At 40.2% G+C, this 21,984-nt stretch overlaps 1 protein-coding gene across 1 annotated transcript in view; it reads right to left on the bottom strand.

Moving 5' to 3' along the window:
- ncalda (neurocalcin delta a) overlaps positions 1–19,158 on the bottom strand; it is a 51,895-nt gene extending 32,737 nt beyond the window's left edge. Inside the window, exons 1-2 of the mRNA XM_084027755.1 lie at positions 19,027–19,158; positions 15,650–15,772 (exon numbers count right to left, since the gene is read on the bottom strand). The gene's annotated coding sequence lies outside the window, so the exon portion shown is untranslated. The remainder of the gene's footprint in view (positions 1–15,649; positions 15,773–19,026) is intronic.
- Positions 19,159–21,984: the final 2,826 nt, after the last annotated feature.

Below are 21,984 nucleotides of genomic sequence, written 5' to 3'. Positions count from 1 at the left end.
CCATTTTAAAGTGATGCACTGAATTGTCATTGGAAGGGGTAATAAAATATTAAATGGGATGGGAAACCCAAACTTCCCAAACTGCTGCTATCAACACTATGTAAATCATGTACTTAATGTTTTAATTGCATATTTTAAAGTGTATTTTCTTTTAGTTATTCTTCCTCAAATATCTTATGAATGACATCCTTCGATCCAAATCCAGCAGTGGAATCTTTATTACAGTTATCAACCAAAATGTCTGCCCTCAGAGAAGAGATTCAGCTTCCTAAACTCCTAAAAACAGAATTAATGGATACACACACAGCTATACCTACGCACATGGCCGAGGGGAGGGGATGACAACAATTACAGGAAGAGAGATGCTCAATCTGAAATGGCATGCTTACACTTTGATGTAGAAAATTAATTTGAATTCAGAGACAGAGAGAGCGACTAGTGTGGATGTATTGCTCATTATCCTCCTCCATCTCTGGCTTCATACTGTTATGCGTCACCCATGTTTGGGTTAGACAACCTGCTACATTGGGGAAATAAGTCCATGAGTTGTTAACGCTGAAAGTGGCAACGGCAACATTTTGCATGAAGGATTGTTTTTGTGAAGTGATTAGCTGAACCGTTTTGTTGGAGGGGAGTAAAAGTAGTTGAAGCCAGTTAAAAAAGGCAAATGTAAAGGCTATTATTTTAGCATTACAAATATGACTGTTTCATGAAAGAAACATGGTATCTACTATGTATTTGAATAGGTGCTATTCAGACCAAAATGATCAAAACAACCCATGACTCATTTCATCCGCCTGTATGTCATTAAAATTCAAACAACAGTGGGAATAAAATATGGGATTGAAGTCAGATTGATTGCAGTTGCAGCTGCAATGAAGATAATTACAATACCATCACAACAGTGAACTGAAGGATTTAAAGCTGCGAACAGACAACCCATGCAGAGATGTTTTTAAGTCTTTGTATTCAGGACAACACACTGAACAACAGGCAACTATGATTAGGTGAACCTGCTGCTTTGAGTTAAAGTGAAGCCTTTTAAGATCACATCCCCAGTCATATTGTGCACCTATTTAACAAAATATGCCGAAAAACAACAACGAACAACAAAGAAAACAATTTATATGTATTTTTTGTATCAAAATCCAATCTTTTTTTTATTCCTGGAAAACAAAATATGACACACGTGAGCATGTTCACTATCTCAGTTTAGCAAGTTAGCATTCTACGGCTCTCTCATCTCTCCTGATAGTCATAATAATGATATATTATTGCATATGACTCAATCCTTGATTTGTCTATATTTCTTCATAATCCAGAGTGGTAAGGAGAACAATATTTACAGAAGTTATTAATCCCTTTAATAACTGGCAAGAAGAAGCAGGGAACATTTTCTTCACTCCCAACAGTGTCTCAAGAGTAACTCAACGGCATCACAACCCACTCCATCCTCGGTGACTCAGAAGCTATAAACGGAAACCACAAGAAAAGACGGATGACCAGTCTGTCCCATCTATTCTTCTTGATGGCAGACGGCGAGCTCCATGCAGAGAGAGGACGAATCAGAGCCCACCCGTCTCAGTCTCCCTCTTATCAGAGAGCGGCAGGTTGGAAGTCAGGAGCAAGAAAAAGACACATCGCCACCTCCCCTATGAGTCACGCTCTGGTCCTCTGCTCACTATTACCGACACACACACATGCACACAGAGGATAAGACGTGCCCACACACACACGCACGCACACACACACACACACACACACACACACACACAGGCATCAATAATAATCCTACAGAAATAGAGCCCTCTGCATATTGAAGACAGATGCAGCTCACCTATCAAATGTCAGACCTGCATTGATGGAGCAGCTCACAGCTATATTTAATGGCCGACGACTTCCTGTGAGTCACACAGTTTATTTTTTTCAGCTTTTGGATGAATCCTAACACTTGTTACATTAATACAAAAGGCAACAGTAGGTTATACTAAGTTTTTTTGCTTGGACAATTCAATCCGATGATTGTCCTGACCATCACGTTATAGACGTGAAAGGATTTGTCCATTAATCGATAATCAGCGGCTTTTCTTTGTCATTTATCATTATGAACTGCATATGTTTGGGTTTTGGAGTGTTGGGAACAAAACAAGACATTTTAAAGTGTCACTTTGTGCTCTAAATCATTGCGATGGGCAAATTTCTATAGAAATATACTGGAAAAATAACCACAAGACTAACTGATAATGAAAATAATTGTTACTTGCTGAACTTACTGGCATAAATGACTAATGTTATGCATCTAATTGATCTTTACACAGTAGGAATACAGAATGCAGGTTCTTATTAAATATTACTTTGTCAAACTGTTTATCTATACACACAGAGACTAAAATGAACCACAGCGATGCGCTGGCAGAGATAACGTGGGGGATTATTAGTATTTGATCAGAACAGTGCAAATTGATCCAGCTGTGCTAAATATGGATTTATCCCGGTTCACTGCATCGGTAGTGAAGTAAAAGTCTACAATAGTCCACCAAATGGAGCAAAGCATCTCACTAAAACAAATGAATGACAGCAGCAGCTTTAACTTCTGTGAGCCCCTGCTAAGAGTGACAGGCTGTGAGAAAGGCAGTGTAATCCAACCAAACACAGGCTAACCTTTGCTAAGTTCATCCCGACTTCAGGGAGAGACCTGGAGGCGCCGCAAAACAACAAAGCAACAGGTGTGGAGTCATGTTTCTCATATATTCATATTCATTAATATTCAACTCAAGTAAAGAAATCAAATGGATCACAAGATGATAAAGTAGAAACAGTGTTGATAGACTGAAATTCTCTAAAAAGAGATCCATTCACCAGGTGCAGCAGCGCTAGCATACTGCGACCACAGTTGTTTAATGGAACATTTATGTTATCTTGAATGTAGTTATTGAAAACGTGTCAACATGCATAAGCAGAGTAAATAGAACTAAAACTATTTACATTCTTAAAATGATCCTGATTATCGGAAAAAAGGGATTTTATCCAGATCTACGATAAAATCCTGCATCGCCTCATCCCTAAATTGTGAATACTTGCACTGATCTCACGCAACTTAAAATAAATATCAGCAGTCATCCATTCTTAGCCTTGTTTCACGTTTCAGAATTACACTCGGTGGAGTTCCCAATGTGACGAAAGCTCTGAGTTAAGTGGATGTCATCTTAACAAAGTTCAAAGGTTTCGCTGAAAGCAAGCGAACTGAAGTGAGTGTATGAATCAGAGTTGCAGTCGGCCCTCGTTTTATGCAGCGGGCCTCTCAACTGGACAAGAAGCAGCTGCCCCTTAGTTTGAGAGCCCTGCAGGCCTGTGTGTGTGTGTGTGTGTGTGTGTGTGTGTGTGTGTGTGGATGGTTGACAACTAAGACGGAGCATGTGTGTATCAAAGAGCAAAGGATGTTCAAGCCATTTATCTCTTTTAATGCTAGTAACACAAACAGAAACACACACGCACACACACGTTTGTCCCTTACTTAGGAGTGTGCATGTGTGAGTGTGTACGTGTATGTGTGAGTGTGCATGTGTGAGTGTGTACGTGTATGTGTGAGTGTGCATGTGTGAGTGTGTAATGGCCTGTGTTTGGGGGGGATCTGGGGGCCTGGGAACTGTGTGGAAATCACATTAGGCTTCCTCTGGCGCATCTCAGAGTCATGGGAAAAAAACACTGACCAAAAACAACAGGGGTTGTGCATGCTGCAGCTTAACCAGCCGACATTACACGGTTTAGACTGGACATCGTACACCAACTGCAGGCGCAGAGAGAAATGGAAATGGAAGAAAAATTTGACCCTGTAATTATGATAGCGTAATTTCACAACATGATATCATTAAACTCATATTCGTACCCAAATATGGCCTGAAACAAGCATCTTTTTTTTTTTTTCTTGCATTTTACTAGAACTTAATCTCTCCAGGTCAACACTGTTAGCTCTGTTAGCACTGTTGTTGTCGTTTTGTTAGCAATAGCTATTCTTAATTTCTAATTAAGTACCTTCAATGTTGTAAATGTGAGTTCCAAGGCAGGACTCACAAAGCAATATGCCTTTCAGCCAGCTCAGATCTATAAAATGATATATTTAATACAATTAATATATGATACAATATACAAAGTGTGGCTGATGGGAATGTCATTAAGGTTTCAAGTATTTGGTCACAAACTAAAGTATTTGACAAATTCAAATTCGGACCAGAATGATGATGCTAGACGAAAGGTCCTCCATGTGTGAGGTTCCACAATACTGTCTTAATCATTTGTTGACTGTAAGTAGAGACATTAATACACCAACATGCTTTTTAGCCGACCAAGTCAACCAACAGCATGTTGTCATATGAATGTAAGTTTTCCCAGTCTGCTGGGAAACATAGCTACTGTACTTTTCACAGATAAATAGCCTAATTAACCAGGAATTACTGGAATTGAGCACCGTCCTAGAGTCCTCTATATTTAGATCAGAGTAGGAGAGAGAGAGCTGGAAAAATCCCAAAGCTCAAACCTCATTTTACGCCAAAACGAATGCCTCAAAACTAATAATAACTTCAGGACACCTCAGTTCCATTTCTATACTGAAACATCCCCGTACTGTTAGACTAAAGCCATAAGAGATCAATCATGGATAGAAAAACATCAATATAAAGTATATGATGGGATATACCGACATAGATTAAAATGACGACAACTAAACTTTTTGTGACCAGCAGAAATCAGAGAGGGTATGCAGAGTAAGGTAGGAAATTTAAAGAAATGAGTGATGATCAATAATGAAAAATCTAACGGAATTAAATAAACTTGTCCAGTGAGAGGACATAGAAAATAATAGAGGCCTGTTTAATAAACCTACCACAAAAAACAAAGCTATAGCTAATGATGTTTATAATGTGCAATATGGAGTGAATGAGGGCTGACAAAATGAAAAAAAAAAAAATCATCTACTGAAGAACGGGGATAATAATTGTGCTTTTTTACCATAGAGCTGAATCATTTCATAATAATTACCCTTCACTTCTTTTCAAATACCAAGCTAGGTGACTTGCTCTTTGCAAGTATGCAGCGTTTGTCTCAGCAGGGGCAAAACAAGTCGATGCCGTGGAAGCTTTTTCCTGTCTGGTGCCTGGAGAAGGGGAATATATGAGGAAAGCTACCTTCTGTGTTGCAAAAGCTGAAAAACAGAACAGCTCCAGAGGTTTCTGTCTTCTCTTCTCCCCCCCCCCAGCTCTCTCAAATACAACTCTTCTGGCAGAACACAGCTTGATAACCACAAACTCTGCAGGCAAACTGAAAACGTGTGTCGACGGAAGTTTCTTTAAGTATCAACATCAAGTTTCTCCATCATCACCATCATACAGCATTTGGCTTACTTGTAATACACACACACACACACACACACACACACACAAACACACACACACACACAAAATATTGAAAAATTAGATTTTTCTAAAAAAAAACCTGCATAAATTATTAAATGTCTACACAATATGTCACAGGATGTGATCTGAAAGCATTGAAAGACACTGATTACATCAGAATCGGATACAGTACGCAAATATCTATTGTAAGAACTATTTTAAATAGATTATTTTGAATGATTATACAGCGGAGCTTCCCTATGAAGGGGCCTCCGTAACAGTTCCAACTATAACTCCCAACGTGAGGTGTTGCTGCTGTGGCTGTCCCAGAATAGTTACTCAGTGGGAAGATTTTGCACTCTGGAAGACAAATAGATGCAAATTTTATTCATGTGATAACAACACTCACTAACTAACGGCTTTTCCTCGGCGTTTGCTGATATGGGGGCAAACATTTCTCTCAAAAGCTTAGGTGGGAGAGAACGCCGCCTGATAAAAAGCTGGGATTTGTACCATGATAAAAGTCAATCCATCAAAATACCTTCCAACAATTCCCTCAATGCACCGATGCCTTCAAATAAAAAAGGGCATTACACCATTTAATAGTCCCCTGAGTGAAGGCATTAGTGTCGATGTACATTCATGTCCTCACGCACTCATATGTTTGTAGACCACATTGACTGTCCTGGGCCCCAGCATATGTCACACGCCATTTGCAAAACTACACAAATACCAGTGACCTGGAAGATGGCCTGTCTGATGACCATATATGGAATTCTGGCTCAATAATACAATGACTCAATAACTTTGATGCAACAAAGAGAAAGAGGAAAGAGCTAAAACAAAACTAAAAATAGAACAATTTGTCTAAGAATCCCGCTTTTGTCTTCTGGCATGAGATCAGTTTAATGCAATGACATCATCTCGGAGTCATTCAAGCAGGCCAATAGGGTTTATTGTAATCAGAAGAACAGCCACAGCGATGAAAGTTATGACAAAGCGTATAAATGAAATATCCTGGCTGTTAACATCTTTTATAATTAGCTTCTAACTGTGTCAGTGTGGCTTTTTCCATTTCTGTGAAGGTGATGTCATTTTTCTAGAAACGTCTGAGGAAGTGGTCAGCGCCCCCGTGGAGACACATGGTTTCAGTCTCAGGCTGGAGGAGAGCGAGACATAATGGAAAAAAAAACGCGCTGAGAGACAGAAGAGCGGAGGATTTGGAGAGCAGGTTGTCTTTGAACAAAATGTGACGACGGGGCGACCTCAGCCATTTCACGGATGCCATGGCAACATGATCCGTGCTTGTGGTGTGTTAGCAAAAGCTGCTAGAATCAGGTGGAAAAAAAATAGAACAATATCCAGCTCGGAGAGAACGATCAAGGATGAAAAAACCTGTGTGTGTGTGTGTGTGTGTGAGTGTGTGTGTGAGTGTGTGTGTGAGTGTGTGTGCATTCATGTGAAACATCAAACCTGAGCAGCAGTGTCAAATGAGGAGGGAAACTGTGTAATTCAAGGGATTAACATTTCATTAGCAGCAACCTGGGCTCTATTGCTGTTACATTCTCACACACACACACACACACACACAAGCACACACACGCGCACACACACACACACGCACACACACACACACGCAAATATATATGAAAGCTGAACAAAGAAATGATATATTTCAAGGCTGAAACCGGCTTTAATAATTAGACACCATATTGAATATCAGGGCCATAAATTATTTTTATGCATATTTGTATGAGAATTGTTGGGAGTGTCTGAGATTCTCATTACCCACAACTGCTTCCCTTTAATTGTCGTTGATAATATGACGATAAACAACTTGTTTTTACTGTATCATCCTCTGTGTTATTCTTGTTGTATGGAAAACCACAGCAGCTCTCATTGTAGTGTGGCTCAGGCGTCCGAACTGTAAGGAAATCGGGCATGCAGGTGGTGCCCTTTATGAAAATCAATAGTGAAATTTTTTACCAGAAATAAAACCATCACTTCTCACTCTTGCAGCTACCAGCGACTCTTTGCATACACATCAGGTCAGTGTTCTGGACCGATCTCTGACACTGTAGAGAGCCAGAAGAAGCACATAATAACCCTTGAAAAACTCTCCACCGTGATCCGTCCTCCTACATGTCAGCAGGAGCACAGAGTTGACTCTACTTCCTTTTCATAATATCTCTTTTTTTAACACTCTCCCTTTAACCTGATGGTTACTAAGGACTTGATTTATCACAATTACCATAATTATGCAGATGACACATACATTTACATAACCATATAACCAGGGGACTATGGTCCAATAAATCCACTGACTAAGTGCATTGAACAAATCTATGATTGGATGTGCCAGAATTTTCTTCACTTAAACAAAGACTAAACTGAGGAGGATCTAATAAAAGTTCAATCAATGTTCAATCAATGGACGTTCAGTTTTTATCATATCATGTATCTGAAACAAACTCTTAGAAAGCGGCAGGTCTGCTGCAGCTCTCACCTCTTTTAAATCAAGGCTAAAGGCTTTTCTGGTTGCTGCTGCCTTTTATTACATAATTTCTTACATTGGACTGCACCTTTAATTCTTGCATTTATAGCGGTCTTATTCCATTTTAGCAAGCTTTTATTTTCTATCCTCTTGGGTTTTTAATCCCATTTTAAATGTCCTTGTACAAGGTGCTTCTTTTGCTCTTTGAATCAATGCTTTTGATGTTTTACCTAAAACACTATGAATTGCCTTGCTATATGAATAAACTTGCCTTGCCTTGAAGCAATCTACCTGCTCAAACTGGTGTCACAATAGCCAGTCCGGCATCCCAGGAAGTGGTGGGGCTTTTAATTCATCTGGGCTACACAACTACTACTACTTTGTAACAACAAAAGAGATGGTCTTGTATTTCACATCGGAACAGCGTGAAGGAATTTCCCCAGGCAAATGCGATATCTCAGGAACGGACATAAACTTAAATGGTGCAAGGTATTAAAAACAACCTAAAGCACATAAAGAGGAACGGAGAAAGTCGTAACAATGTATTGCTAATCCCTCCGGACGCCAGCCCAGGCAGCGTGGGTGTCTGGACGAGACACGCTTGCTTGCTCATTCGCTCATCTCCTCGAAAAAAAAAAAAAAACACAACTGCGGCTACAATGTGTTGTGTTCCTACCATATTTGCTGTGGTATATACTCCCACATGTAACCCCCTCCTCTTATTCACTCTCTCTGGCGCTCCCCTTCTTACAGCAGACCGGCTGTCACGGTTTCCAGCCCACTCATTACCGTTCCTCTCTCATGCAACTGTCGCTCCAAGAAGCTTTTCATCCTACCTCTCCTCTACTGCACACTGGGTGGCAAATACATCATTACATAAAGACAATGTGGGCCCAACTTGTGTGTGTGTTTGTGTGCATGTAAGTATGTATTCACCTGCAGTTATAATTAAGAAGGTTTGTAAATTTAATAAGTCAAATATGGTCAATGTGGCTTTAATAAAACAAACATTATTAACAAACATAAGAAACAAGTTTGTGTTTGGTACAACATCCAAAAAGTGAAATATCCAGGACTCAGTGTAAATATACTGGCATAATTCATTGTTTTCCCCAAGGCTCAGAGAAGATTTCCACGTGTTAGCCTTCATCATCTCAGGGTTTAGAATAAAATCATTCATTATCATGAGTTTAAAACATTAAAACACCCAGGAGTTCATACTTAAAACAAAAGGCACTCTAAGAAAATCCCTCTGACGTCAATACGCAGGTCTTCACACTTGTGCCAGTGGTGCCAGCCACGACGCAGCATTCTCACATTGTGGGAAAGCCCTGTGCTAATTCAGGACATGCCCACTGACTCCTGGCCAGCCAGGGTGTGAAGCCAACGCCTGTCAGGGAAGCTTAACGACTCCTCTTAGCTCTCACAACACAACCTGCAGCTATATGAAGCCACCCCTAATGACAGTCTGGCTGGCCTTGGCGACCGGTTGCCACTGTGTAACTGGTGAGGTAATGGAGTGTGTGGTTTAGGGGTGTTATAGTGCATACAATTTTTTGTAGGTAACGATTTGACTCTTATCTTGCCTTGTTACAATCAGCTGTCTGCCCTCCCGTTTACAGTCGTGTACGACATTGTGTTTATGTGTGTAATCGCACCTACATGTGGATTTCTTCTAGATCTCGGTCTATGTACGGCGTTGGAGATCAAGTAGGCCTCGGAGTGAAATTTAGCAGCTGTTGTAGAAGATTACACACACATCCAGTTAGTAACAGCAACAAGGGAAAACAACTACTGTTGCTGTTTACTATACCCTGCCAATGACCATTTGTTATGGAGAAAGATATCAAAGTGAATTTTATAGAGGCAGCTGGTTGAATGTCTCAGGAGCGTAGTCATAGGACACCTACAACAGCAAAACATGCCCAATGAAAGTCTTTCAGTCAATTTTGGGTTATTCATTCTTTAATGTGGAACCCACGCTGTGCTGTGCTATATATATATATATATATACGTTTGAAGCCATAAAATGGGGCAGGCAGAATGACACAGAGACAAAGACAGATCCCTGTGAAATGCCACAGCTGCTGCCCATTAAGGCGATCATGTTTGGATGCACCGTGGTATGTTGCCCACTGGGGTAGATGTTCCACACTGACTTGGAGCACCTGGGAGATGTTGACAGAGGTTTCTCCCAATATGGCTCCAATAGGCCTATTTACATTTTAGAATGGGGTCATTTACTTTGCCTCGGCCCATATATGGTACGCAGTGCATCGTTGGGATACTGGGGCCCATTTCACAAACATGTTTGCATCCCATTTCACAGATGATTGTCGCTAACAAGTTGCTAGATAGATGTGCGAGTACTGTGTTGAGAGAAGGATGTAGTTCACACAGCATGCCAATAGAAGAGAAGATAAAATAATTATTGGGTGATTTGAGGAAACAGCAGGTTTTTGTTATTGTTTGTGAATCTTTTCAAAATGTTCTTGTACTTCTTTACACTAAAAAAATGGGAAACTGTTAAGGCGTTGTTATTTATGTAGGTTTTCAGGCAATGGTTTTACTGGCCCAGCCCACTTGAGATCAAACTGGGCTGTATGTGGAACTAAAATGAGTTTGACACCCCTGGTCTACATAATAACATCGAGCTATTAGGAGGCTTAACTTCAATGTCCAGAGAATTCATTAGCATGTCCAGACAATTCAATTAGCACGTATTTCTGACTGTTATTGCCAACAGGGTACAACTATAAACTGTTGTGTCATGTCAGAAAGACAAACAGACTGCTTTGGAAAAAGGCTTTATCCATTTGTGATTATATACAAATACTTTTGTTTAAGACAGCAATTCTGCTTCAACAATTTCACACTAAAATACATTTGTGAAAAAGGGAAAAGGCTGAGGTGTCAAGATTGTGTATTGGCCTCTAAACCATGATGGTTCCATCTAGAGTAAAATAGACGATGACACAGGGTATGCTTTAGGGCTTGGTGAATTTGTGACACTACTATGGCTTTAAAAAAAAAAACCTGTCGTCTGTAAACCAATGGGTGACGTCTTCCACCTATTGTGTGGATTGACTGCAGAGATTTGACTAAAGTCTGTCATCCCATTTAATGTCTGCCATTGTGATGAGCTAACAGACAGGATGGCAGTGCACAGCTGTGATGACTCACAGGTCAGAGAAAGGCATCTGACCAGTTACAGGGCCAGGTGTCATCAGTCAGTCATCCATGGACTGCAGGCTCACTCTGACACATGATGGGCTCCCGACAAACTTTTTCCTCTAGGAGAACTGGTCCCTTCTGAAAATTTAAGGTAGCACCAATTTAAGACCATTTCAGGACAAATGGAGAGCATTTGTCTTTGTTAGATAACATTCACCATCGGCTTCGGCCCGCACCGAGCTGAGAAGGCGAGCGGTGGAAGAAAAAGACGGCATGGTGGTGCAGGGAATGAGAGAACGGTTATTTTCTGATTGTTTCACAGCCGTTACGTTCTAGAGCACAAATGAACGATAAACAAACAGTAAACAGACGATTTACTGTGTAGACAGAAGCTCTTGGTTTCTTTTTCCTCCTCTGCATTTCATTATTACATCCGGAGTGCGTCAGTTAATGCTATGCAGCGGTAAATGTCATTGCAGGGGGACCCAACCAAGATTTTTTTTCATTAACCTATAGGCTGCAGAGTGTGCTTGACCCCTGCGACCTCCAGCAGCCCTCGTCTGCCTCCAGGTCTTTAGACCGCTATGGAAAACGACGATGACAAGGATGTTTACTTCCTTAAAAAAATAGTTCTGGGACTAAAATTACCTTGCTTTCTAGTTTCCATCCCTAGTAATGCAAGTAAAGAAATGTACCGTAGTTGTGCTCAAGCTATGTGGTTAAATAATGATGTGACTTCATCCAGTGACAAAGCAGAATAACAGCAATGACAAAGTGAAACAACATAATGAGTATACTTTGTACAATGTTTTCCCACTGATAATATTAAGTTCTTAAAATCTGGCCTGAATGTAGTGACAGTGATGTCACCCATGGGTTCTCAGAGGTCGTCTTAAAGCCATTTGGCTTTACGACTCTCTGTCATGCTCCAGTAAATCTGAGTCTCTGAGTTAACTCTCTGAGTTACTGGAGCCAGACATTTAAATTTGGGGAATAGGTGGAACTAAGCTGATCATTTTCAAATAATATGAAAGTGATATGTGATGATTCGTAAGTGAGGCACTCAAATGATGCACCCATGAATGTGTCGAGCAGAGCAGAGGCACAGGGGGACAACTGCAGCGCTCTGTACACTGAGGGTGGGTGGGAACACCCTGATGTTTAATCTTACAGTGGGTTCTTTTTCTTCTTCAGCATCATGGAAATATAATTTCAGTATTTGTCTTTATGTTTACCTAATATGGAGCATCCTGCTTGGTCTTAAGGCACATATTGTACCATGTGACTTCCTGGGTTCAGATCTGGCATGCATCACATGTTGACTCCCTCAAGTCCAGCATCTCCGGCCTCAATATTTAAAATTAACTTGCCAATAGTCAGACATGCTACGTCAAAAAATAAATAAAATCTTCCCGTAGTTTGCTCGTTCGACATTCTTGTGATGAACCTGGGGCTCAGCTATAGCTGTGGTATAGCCGTGTCCTCGGTTTCAACGAGGAATGCCAACAATTCCAACTATCCATCCTGGGAAAGCTGAAGGACAAATGTAGAAACTGTTTCTCACACTGTGTCTGATGAGGAAGAAGAGCCAAGGGAAACCAAATGGCCAACACGAAGTGACGGTCGCCATGCTGTCAGTCAGCCTGGCTGAATTCCTAAACGTTCATTGCACCGTTACAGAAACACGTCTACTGCTCTCATCATCACTACAGCCCTCTTTTTTTCCTTTCACGACACATTTTACGTTTCAAGATTCGATCCAGATTTAAGAATTTGGTTTGGTGAGCTCACACAAAAACAACAAGCGTCACATCACATCCAGTTACGATTGCAGGACATAAAGAGAGTGATTAGAAAAAGATGAATAATAATAACAAATATTTCTATGGGGATGCTATCAGTACTATCAGTATATCCAAGTTAAAGGTGCTAGATTTGATATTCAGAGCAGTAATATAACAGAAAAAATGGAGTAATGTCTCCCTGAGCAGAGAATGGAGTCGCTCACCCTCTGTGTGGGTTGTAATAGCATATCGTTTTTTATTTAGATAGCTGGGCCAGCTATGGCTGCTTATAGTGCACGTGGCCATGCCCCACAGGCTAGCTCACGACCGCCGCTCTGCACTGCACTGCACTGCACTGCACCAACACGGTGTGACAGTTGATGTAGCTGTCGTCACGGAAGCGTAGCTCCCACCCTCCGTTCTCCCTCAGGTAAACACTGTTAGCTTTGCCAGCACTTTTACTATAGTTAGCAATATTTCCAATGGAGGAATCTAGGGTGCATCCTAATCAAATACATGAACCATGTTAAACGTCCAATGGCATTTGAACAAATTCAAGTCCTTTATAAAATCCACTAATTTCAAACCTGAATCCTTTAGAATTTACCTTTCAACATTCTGACTACTTTCAAGTGACGGAGAATAAACAAAATGGAAAAAGAATGCAACTCAAATTATGTTTAATGACTTTTTGTTGGCTGTGAAGGCAAAATCCTTCGTTTTTATTGGGAACCCCATTACTTTTTACAGCCTGTACTTATACACTACTGTGTATAATATGATAAATGCAGCATAATATTAATTAAATCTTCATCCAATGAACAGCTGTAGCGTACTGTACCTCACAACCTTATTACTCCAATAATACAAACCTGTTGGTATTAAAACGAGGATCTGATATAAATCAAAGTTTAAATGATGTGAGCTGATCAACGGATAATTTCTCTGGAGAAGACTCAACACTCGTTCCTGCTGATCTACAAAAACACATCAATTGCAGGAGAACATTGATGTATCTTCACTCACTCAATCTTTGGCTGAATACAGACACCAGCTGCAGAGAGCACATTAACAAGACAACAGACAAATCTGTCATTTTAGCTGTTGCAGAATTATCACCCTATTGATTAGGAGAGTGTGTGTTCGTCCTGAGCTGTCACGGTTCACACACCAATGCGCACATATGCTGTTGTCGAGGAGCCCAGCTTCAAGCATTTATTAAAAGTCCTTGACCCTAGTTACAATGCTCCATCCCGTCAACAAAAAGAATAAAGCTTTAGCACCTTAAAAGGTGCATAATTACCTCAGAGACTCGCATGATAATCACAAATGTGATACATTTCTCCTAAATGCACAGATTTTATATTGTCTTATATTTGACATGGTATTTATTTTATATTTGAAAATATAAAATCAGCAGATGTTATTCAGTTTCGTATTGCTTTTTATTTTACATGAGTCATAGCCTGACGTAATGGAAGGCTCCCTTAATATTAATTTTGTTGTAGTTCCACAAGTTTGAGCTGTTTGAACGTTTTTGTCTGATATCAGGTAATATAAAATATGGCCAATGTGAGAGCGTGTTTGCCATGTGTTTACCTGCATAATACAGTACAATATTAAAATGTTAGACTTCCAAATTCTTATAATGGAGTATTATTTAATTCCTAGTACTCTAGCAAGGGTGTTTTTTCCCCCTTGACTAAATACATTTTTCATCAACTGACACTAACAATTTTGTAATCGATGAATTGATCTATTCGACAGATCTGTCCAATATGTTCCACAGAGGATCATAGAAAAAGCACCACTTGAAATCTGGTGTTTACCAGAGATGTTTCTTGTTAAAAAAAACTAAACTAAAGAGATGTTAGTCGACTAAGTCCTAATCAAGCGATTAGTTGACTGATCGATGGCGTCCCTAGTCTCCTCTATATCAAACAAGCGGTGGATGAGAAAGTAAAAAGTAAGTCAAGCTTTTAATAACAAATGCAGCGCATTATAGTAAGTGTGTGCTGAAGGCTGTGTGATGAAATTAAGTATACATGGGATCAATGCAATTGATGACACAAAAGTAATCACTGCTGCCCCAATTAAGACACACCCGGGGGAGTGAAATCAATCATGAACTGCCTCCAGACATCTCTGATGTATGCAGCTGTTCTGTAATGCCATGGTTGATTTCTAAACACTGATGTCATACGTTTACCCCCCTGCACTTCTTTACAGCCTCTCATAAGCACATATGAGCTATAAAACACGGACAACAGCAGAGTGCAGATCTCTGGCAGGTGTGGCATCGAGCAGTAATGTTTCACTGAATGAATACAAAACACGTATATGCCATCGACCGCCCTGAAGTGTTTGACATGTCAAGTCTTTGTTTTTGACAATACGTGCCTAAAAAAGAGGTTGATTCACATTTAAAAAGGCACTGAATACATATATTTATCCATATTTTGCATCCTTGGCAGAGCCACCAGCTTTCACTTTCTCACTCAACGACACGCACTTGGGATTGCCCCGTTGAGCCTCGATCATATGCATGTGTTGATGGGAAAATGGATCACTAACACAACTGGAACGACACTTCAGGCTTACTTAGGCATGCAAATCTGGCTGAAGCATACAATGATCACTTACAGCGCCTACCGGCCAGTTCAGTGGACTGTGAGTCAGCACAACCACGAGAGCTCCTTCAGCACAGTCAGGAATAAGCACAGAAAATGTTAAAATTAGGCCGATGGTCCAGTAGTGAGCGTGAGAGCCCATGGACAGACATGAACAGTTGCTGTAGTTCTGTGACTCACCAGGTGGATCGTGTGGACGCCTGCAGCCCAGGATAGAGGGTTCAGACTGCTGGGTCACTCTGGCTAGTGTTTGGCTTTACAGTGTCCGTCCTTATCCACCAATGACCTGGAAGTTATCAGCACCTGAGGGAAGATGAAGAGACATTTTTTTTTTTAAACTTCTGTTTTCCTGCCAAACGTGATGTTACTGAAGCTTACATGTTTGTACACATAGTGGGTAATTAGACATCACTGACTGCAGTCCAGATGTTTGGTTGCCTGCGTGGTTCAGAGTCACTGACCTGCAGACCCAGCAGAAGCATGAGCTCCTGGTTTGAATGCACAGTTCATACATGGGTCAGAGGAAACTCTGACTGAGGGCCAAGCTTGGATGATGTTACTGTACGACCGGCTCCGTTCACAGCCTCAGTCTATTTGTCTATTAAAGCTGCTCAGATGCTCAGACGACTCTACTCCACACTTCCAAAATAATCCCAAATAATATTTACCAAGGGATCATTCAAAGCCAAGTTCATCATGCGCTGCAAGGTTAGATCACCATCTGGATTTGCAACCAAATCCCAGCAGGTGCAATATTTGTGAAAGGAGAAATGTGTGTTGAAATACTATTTTAAATTAAATATTGTCATGCAACAGAGATGTCCTGGACCACACATCATATTCTACAGACTCAAGAAAACATCTGTTTGGTACAGATCACTGCACAAAATCCCACCGTAATCATTTGAATGTCTTTCATTAGAAATGGGATTGATGATGTAAATATCATTATTTGTTGTTCTATCGCAAATCATATTGCTGAAATATCAGAGTCAGAGTTGGGATGCTGAGCGAAATTCAGTCGAAATATGAATCCACAGAACAGCCAGGGCAAAGGCACGGGCATCCTTCTCCTAAGGATTGTTTTTCTCAAAAGCAAAACTGTTTGCCTCAAATGTGTCAATGAGTAGTCGATGATGAGTGTAGTAGTAGAAGTCATGAGTGAGGAGTTAGCAAGCAGTCAATGACAGTATAAAATGGGCAATAAAAGCTGTTTTGAGCAAGCGTGAGTCATTGCAACCCCCGAGAGGTCCTGCTTCACGCAGCCACAAGTGGCCACCCAAGATAAATCAGGCAGTGTGCTGCAGCCGAATGTGAGATTAGCTGTGGACAGACACAGAGGTGGACATTCACACACGGACACACACACGCATGACCGATCGCACGATCCTCCCGGCAGTACTTAAAACAGAAAATTGGTAAATGCCATTCACTCAGTTTAGCAAACAGGTTAGCTTGACTGAAGCTTTACTTCTCCATCAGAATCCACCATTGTAAAATTTGACCGGATCTACCATTTAGCCCTAGATACCTCCTCCTCCTCCTCCTCCTCCTCCACCTCCGCTGATGCTGACTGCAGCTGTCAGGAAGAGCACAGTGCCTGATGATGTGCAACCTGCCAAAGGCTCATCTGGCTCCCAGTGCATGTGATAATGTGAGAGGTAAGGTGAGAAATCGACTCTGCATATCCATCAAGGGGGTGTGGGAGGGTGCTACCACTGCTGTTGTTATTGATCCTCCACCAACCAACACCTCCTTAATACTGTGATCCAGATGTTTTACACTTATTTTAACCTAGAAAACATGGAATCACGCAGATGGAGACCTTTTAGAGACTTGCTGAAAGACCCTTTCTGACTGTTGAGGGAAATTGATTAGCGTAACCTGAGAATGTCAAACCACACTTGTGCACAGCGATGCAGGCAGTAAATGAATGAGCATTTCAGTATTAACAGTGATTAAAGGAAAAATCAACTAATTGACTGGTTGATTGGTAGGAAATTAATCTACATTTTAAACTGATTGTTGCTGTTAAAGTAAAAAGACAAATATGTTCTTGTTCCAGCGTCTCGAAAGTGAAGATTGCTGCTTATCCTTAACTGACATCATAGTAAAGTGTTTGGGCTCATATTGGGCTCAGGGAAATTGTGATCAGCACATTTCAATATTATCGGCCAAATTACTGTTTAATCAATTGATAAAATAATCAGCAGATAAATGGATGATGAAATTAATCGTTAACTAAAAGTGAAAGTAAAAATACTGTACTTTGTTTCGTCAGCTACGTCCTCGTATAGCCCTATAATGTGTGAAACCAAGACAGGGTTTTTGAGGCTGATATCAATATTCAGAGGTTAAAAATCGAATAAAACACATCACATATACAAACAATCTTGATCCCTTAGATTTTTGAAAAATGTATTCAAGAATTGTGATCAAGAGACATGAATAGCGCGACATTTTACAGTTCAAAATACTGCAATCTCTTGTTATTCATCAACACAGAAAACAACACACCTGCAAGAAGCTAATATATCAGTGCAAATGTATAAGTCTAGCTCTCATATGTTATAGACACAACAACACATTCTAATCTAAAGCATTTGATGCCACTGCAAAAAATCTGCTTCATTAATATAAAAAGTGTGTAAACAGAGATTTAACATGGATGTGTTTATTATGTTGGTTTTAACTTGGAGTGAGAAATCTCTGCAGAAAGCCCTTAGGGGGGTATTTACCCGGACTACACTTCAGTTTACATGTGGCTTAGAAAACCGGTTCATGCTACAGCAACAGAATGAGGAAACGCTCGATCCCGTTATTATTTGCTTGCTTTAAGTTAAACGCTGAGGCTCATTTCGTTTTTGCTCTACAGCTGTGTCTCCAGTGTACAACTGTGATTCTGACAAATACGTACTAACCATGTATTACATACTTGCATACATGGCTCTGTGAGGTATTGGTCTCCTGTATTAAAAAACAAAACAATAAAAGCACCTTCATCCCTTTAAACGTCCTGCCTTAGGCGCAGGAAACGGTTTGTGTGTGCTTAACAGGTTGTTGTTTTAAGTTTGTATCCGCCCAGAGCGCAACCTGCGGAAATCTTTTGAGCATTATGTAAATACACAATAACAGCACCATGATACGTGTTTATAAATGTGGGACAGGTAATAACTTAGGGGGGAACAACAACAACAACAACAACAAAAAGCCCGCGGGGGGTTAAAACCTTGTGGCATCAACGCGGAGTCCCAGACAGAAAAGTCTATAGCGTTCAGTTAGCATAGCGAGCTAAAATGCTATGGATGCGTCTAAGCTAACACTGCACGAACGTTAACCGGAGCTGTTGCTCAATAGAGAAGCTAACCAAACCTGTTATAGACGCTCCTACGCGGGTACGTATTTTATACGTTGACGAACATGCACTAACGTACACGTTGCCAGAGTTACCACATCGTAACGAAACCAACCGGAGTCTAGACGAGGGTCCGTAAGAGCAAACAAGCCAATCAGAGCTACGCTTATCCCGACGAGCTGACCTCAAACAAGAGACTCACCACTCGGGTTAGAGATGTCACCAGAGGCGGCTTCTTCTTTTTCATCTGCCGATAACTCGCTAAAGTGCAGAGCGACACTCAGAGTAACACATGTATCCCCCAACAAGTGTCAGAGACTCGAGTTTAAATCAAAGATAGCATATGAGAGTGATGTGCTGCGCGAGAGGAAAATTGGCTCATCTTCCGGTCTGCAAAATCAGTCATGACGCATGCGCTCTGAGACGAGGCATAACATTTGCCATTAGACATTTTTATAAAACAGCACAATAATGGTAGTTGCTTTTTATAATTTTTCTTATTTTGACATTTTAATTCATTATCCACCCGGAAGCAATGTGTGAAACCAACAATCTGCGTTCATTTTTGGTTTCTGAATAAAAGAGCAGAGTGAGAGATCTGTCTCATTCTATGCTCCATCCACCTCAAGCTGAACTCCACTATAATTTATTTATTAGACTCTATCGCTATCTAGTGGGAAATGAGGGCAGGCTCACCTATAGTGATAATATTCCCATTTCTTTTACCAATTAACTTTTGGTGAAGGTATAAGGTATTCTGATTCAACTGTCTTTGGTGTATGTGGTCAGGTGACTTTTCTTCTTGTCACATTAAATACTTTCCCAGTGTTTGCACGTTTTGAGGGAAACTTATATTGTAGGGGTAGTGCTGTCTGATTTGTAGTTGCAGTAAAAGCACAAGTACTGCATTTTGCCTCAGCATATATATATATATATATATATATATATATATATATATATATATATATATATATATATATATATATATACATTTTTTTTTTTTTTACCAAAAATAGTACCTAATGCAGGAGGCATGTATTTTGCATTGGACAAATTCTTAGCAGTCTAAATTTTATTGAGTACTTTCCAACCCAATTCAATCTAATATTTCCTTGTTTTAGCTATCATCTCAGGGAGGCTTTCACATTCATTTTTTTAAATCTCATTTGCATGCTCATATGACATAAAATCCAGATCATTGAAAAAGGAGAAGTTTAAGAAAACCTAGCTAACATAATTTTGAAAAATACAATAAAAAAATAAGTGAAACTTCCCTTTGATTGCCTGAAGTGGTCATACTAATCCACACAAACACATCTTTTTTTCCCAACAGGTTGTACACGATCACTTCTGGGAAATAACAGCCATGCTTTTTTACAGCCAGATGTGCCTCTGCATCTCTATCACTCTTCCTGTGTTAAAGCACCAGCAGGTGGTGATCAAGTGCTGTGCTTTGCAGTATCTTCTCCATTTTCTGCATGCCACTTCATCTCCTGCAAGTTAAACCTGCCATAATAGGATAAATTCATTCACTCATTCATGTTATTGTATTAGATACATGTTGTTTTTCTTTGCATATTAACAGTTAGATAGCCAAAGACCAATTAAGCTCCACATATATGTCCATATAGATTTGGACACTTATGTACAAGTGTGTGTGTGTGTGTGTGTGTGTGTGTGTGTGTGTGTGTGTGTGTGTGTGTGCATTAGATGCACGTGTGGATGAGATGCATTTTGTACCTTAGATACCACTTATATGTCTCTATTGTGGTAAAGCAGGTAACCCCATGCAACCTGTGCTGTTTAGGACAATGCTTAATAATGTCTTCCAAAACATCGACCACACTCCGCTGGATCACGTCTACATTTGTCACCATTTTGACATAGTGTGAACCCTCCCCCCCTCCGTCCACCTCCCCCCTTCCTCCTCACCCATGCATCAGTCAGATCTGTCTATAAATCTGCTCTCTCTTTAATGAGTAGAGAGGTAATCAACAAGAAGTGATGCCAGGCGTGGTAATAAATTCTGCAGGAATACTAATTGGGGTTTTGAAGGGTCAGAGGACTGTGCCTGTAACATAAAGCACTCTGTCACATTGTGCTTTTCATCTCATGCACCAACGTTTGCTCCATAAAAGCACTGAATGAAATCAACAATAGTTTTTGGATAATAAAGAAAAACTGTCTATTGACATTAATCTTTTATATGTATAAAGGCAGCAGGGATTTGAATAAACACAAAACGCGGTTGTGCTAATTTTAGATATGAGCTGATCTAATCGTTCATATAGGAAGCATAACAACTGGTTATCATGGAACATATCTACGCTGCTATCTATAATGGTTTAACAGAAACATTGAAGAAAATTTAGAGAAAATCTCTGCGGTAGAAGAAATGTAAAGAATTCATCATTCATTGTGCCAAGCCACAACAAATCCACTTTTTGTTCGGCCAAATCTTAATTACTGTTAATCACAATTAACTAGCCAATAAAGTAGATGTAATTAATTGACAATCAAGGGCCAAATGACCATTCTTTACCTCAACAAAACCGGCAAGAATGGATGCAGAGAGAATTCTATAATAAGTAGGGCTTGGTGATCAGAGAGGCTGGAAATGGCCCAAAAACAAAAGAATGTGTCCAGAGGGGAGGATTACATTTATCAGGGCTGCAGACAGAGACGGGATCAGAGAAGGATAACTCACAGAAAGCAGGCTTAGTGGAAAGGCAAAGAAAAGTGGAGGCAATCTGAATAATAAAAGAGCAAATGTATAAAATAGGACAAAAAAAAAAGAAAAGTTTTTTAATTATTTCGGTTGCACTTTGGAACATGAAATTGCTAATTATGTCAACAATGATTCCATAAAATTGTTATCTCCAGAAAAGATTTGCTGTCGCCTTTTACGCCGTGCAGCATTTTTAAATGAATTAATTAGGCGATCACAGTAATTACTGTTTATATTGTTGTTAATGAGCCCAAAGGCAAGCGAGCTGCACTCATCCAAATTACACTCATGAGGCACGGAGCCAAGAAAAGGTCCAAACCAGAGTGCAGCGTGTTGAACATTCCCTGAGTCTCCCTGGTTGAGAGTCATCCGAGAACATCCTGGAACCTTCTGTTTCCTTTTTGACCGCACGTCTTTGACTTTAACACGTGT

Source organism: Eutrigla gurnardus, assembly GCF_963514095.1.
Source record: "Eutrigla gurnardus genome assembly, chromosome: 14".
Lineage (NCBI taxonomy): Eukaryota > Metazoa > Chordata > Actinopteri > Perciformes > Triglidae > Eutrigla > Eutrigla gurnardus.
Note: the sequence above shows the minus strand (reverse complement) of the source record. Positions and strands in the feature narration are given on the sequence as shown.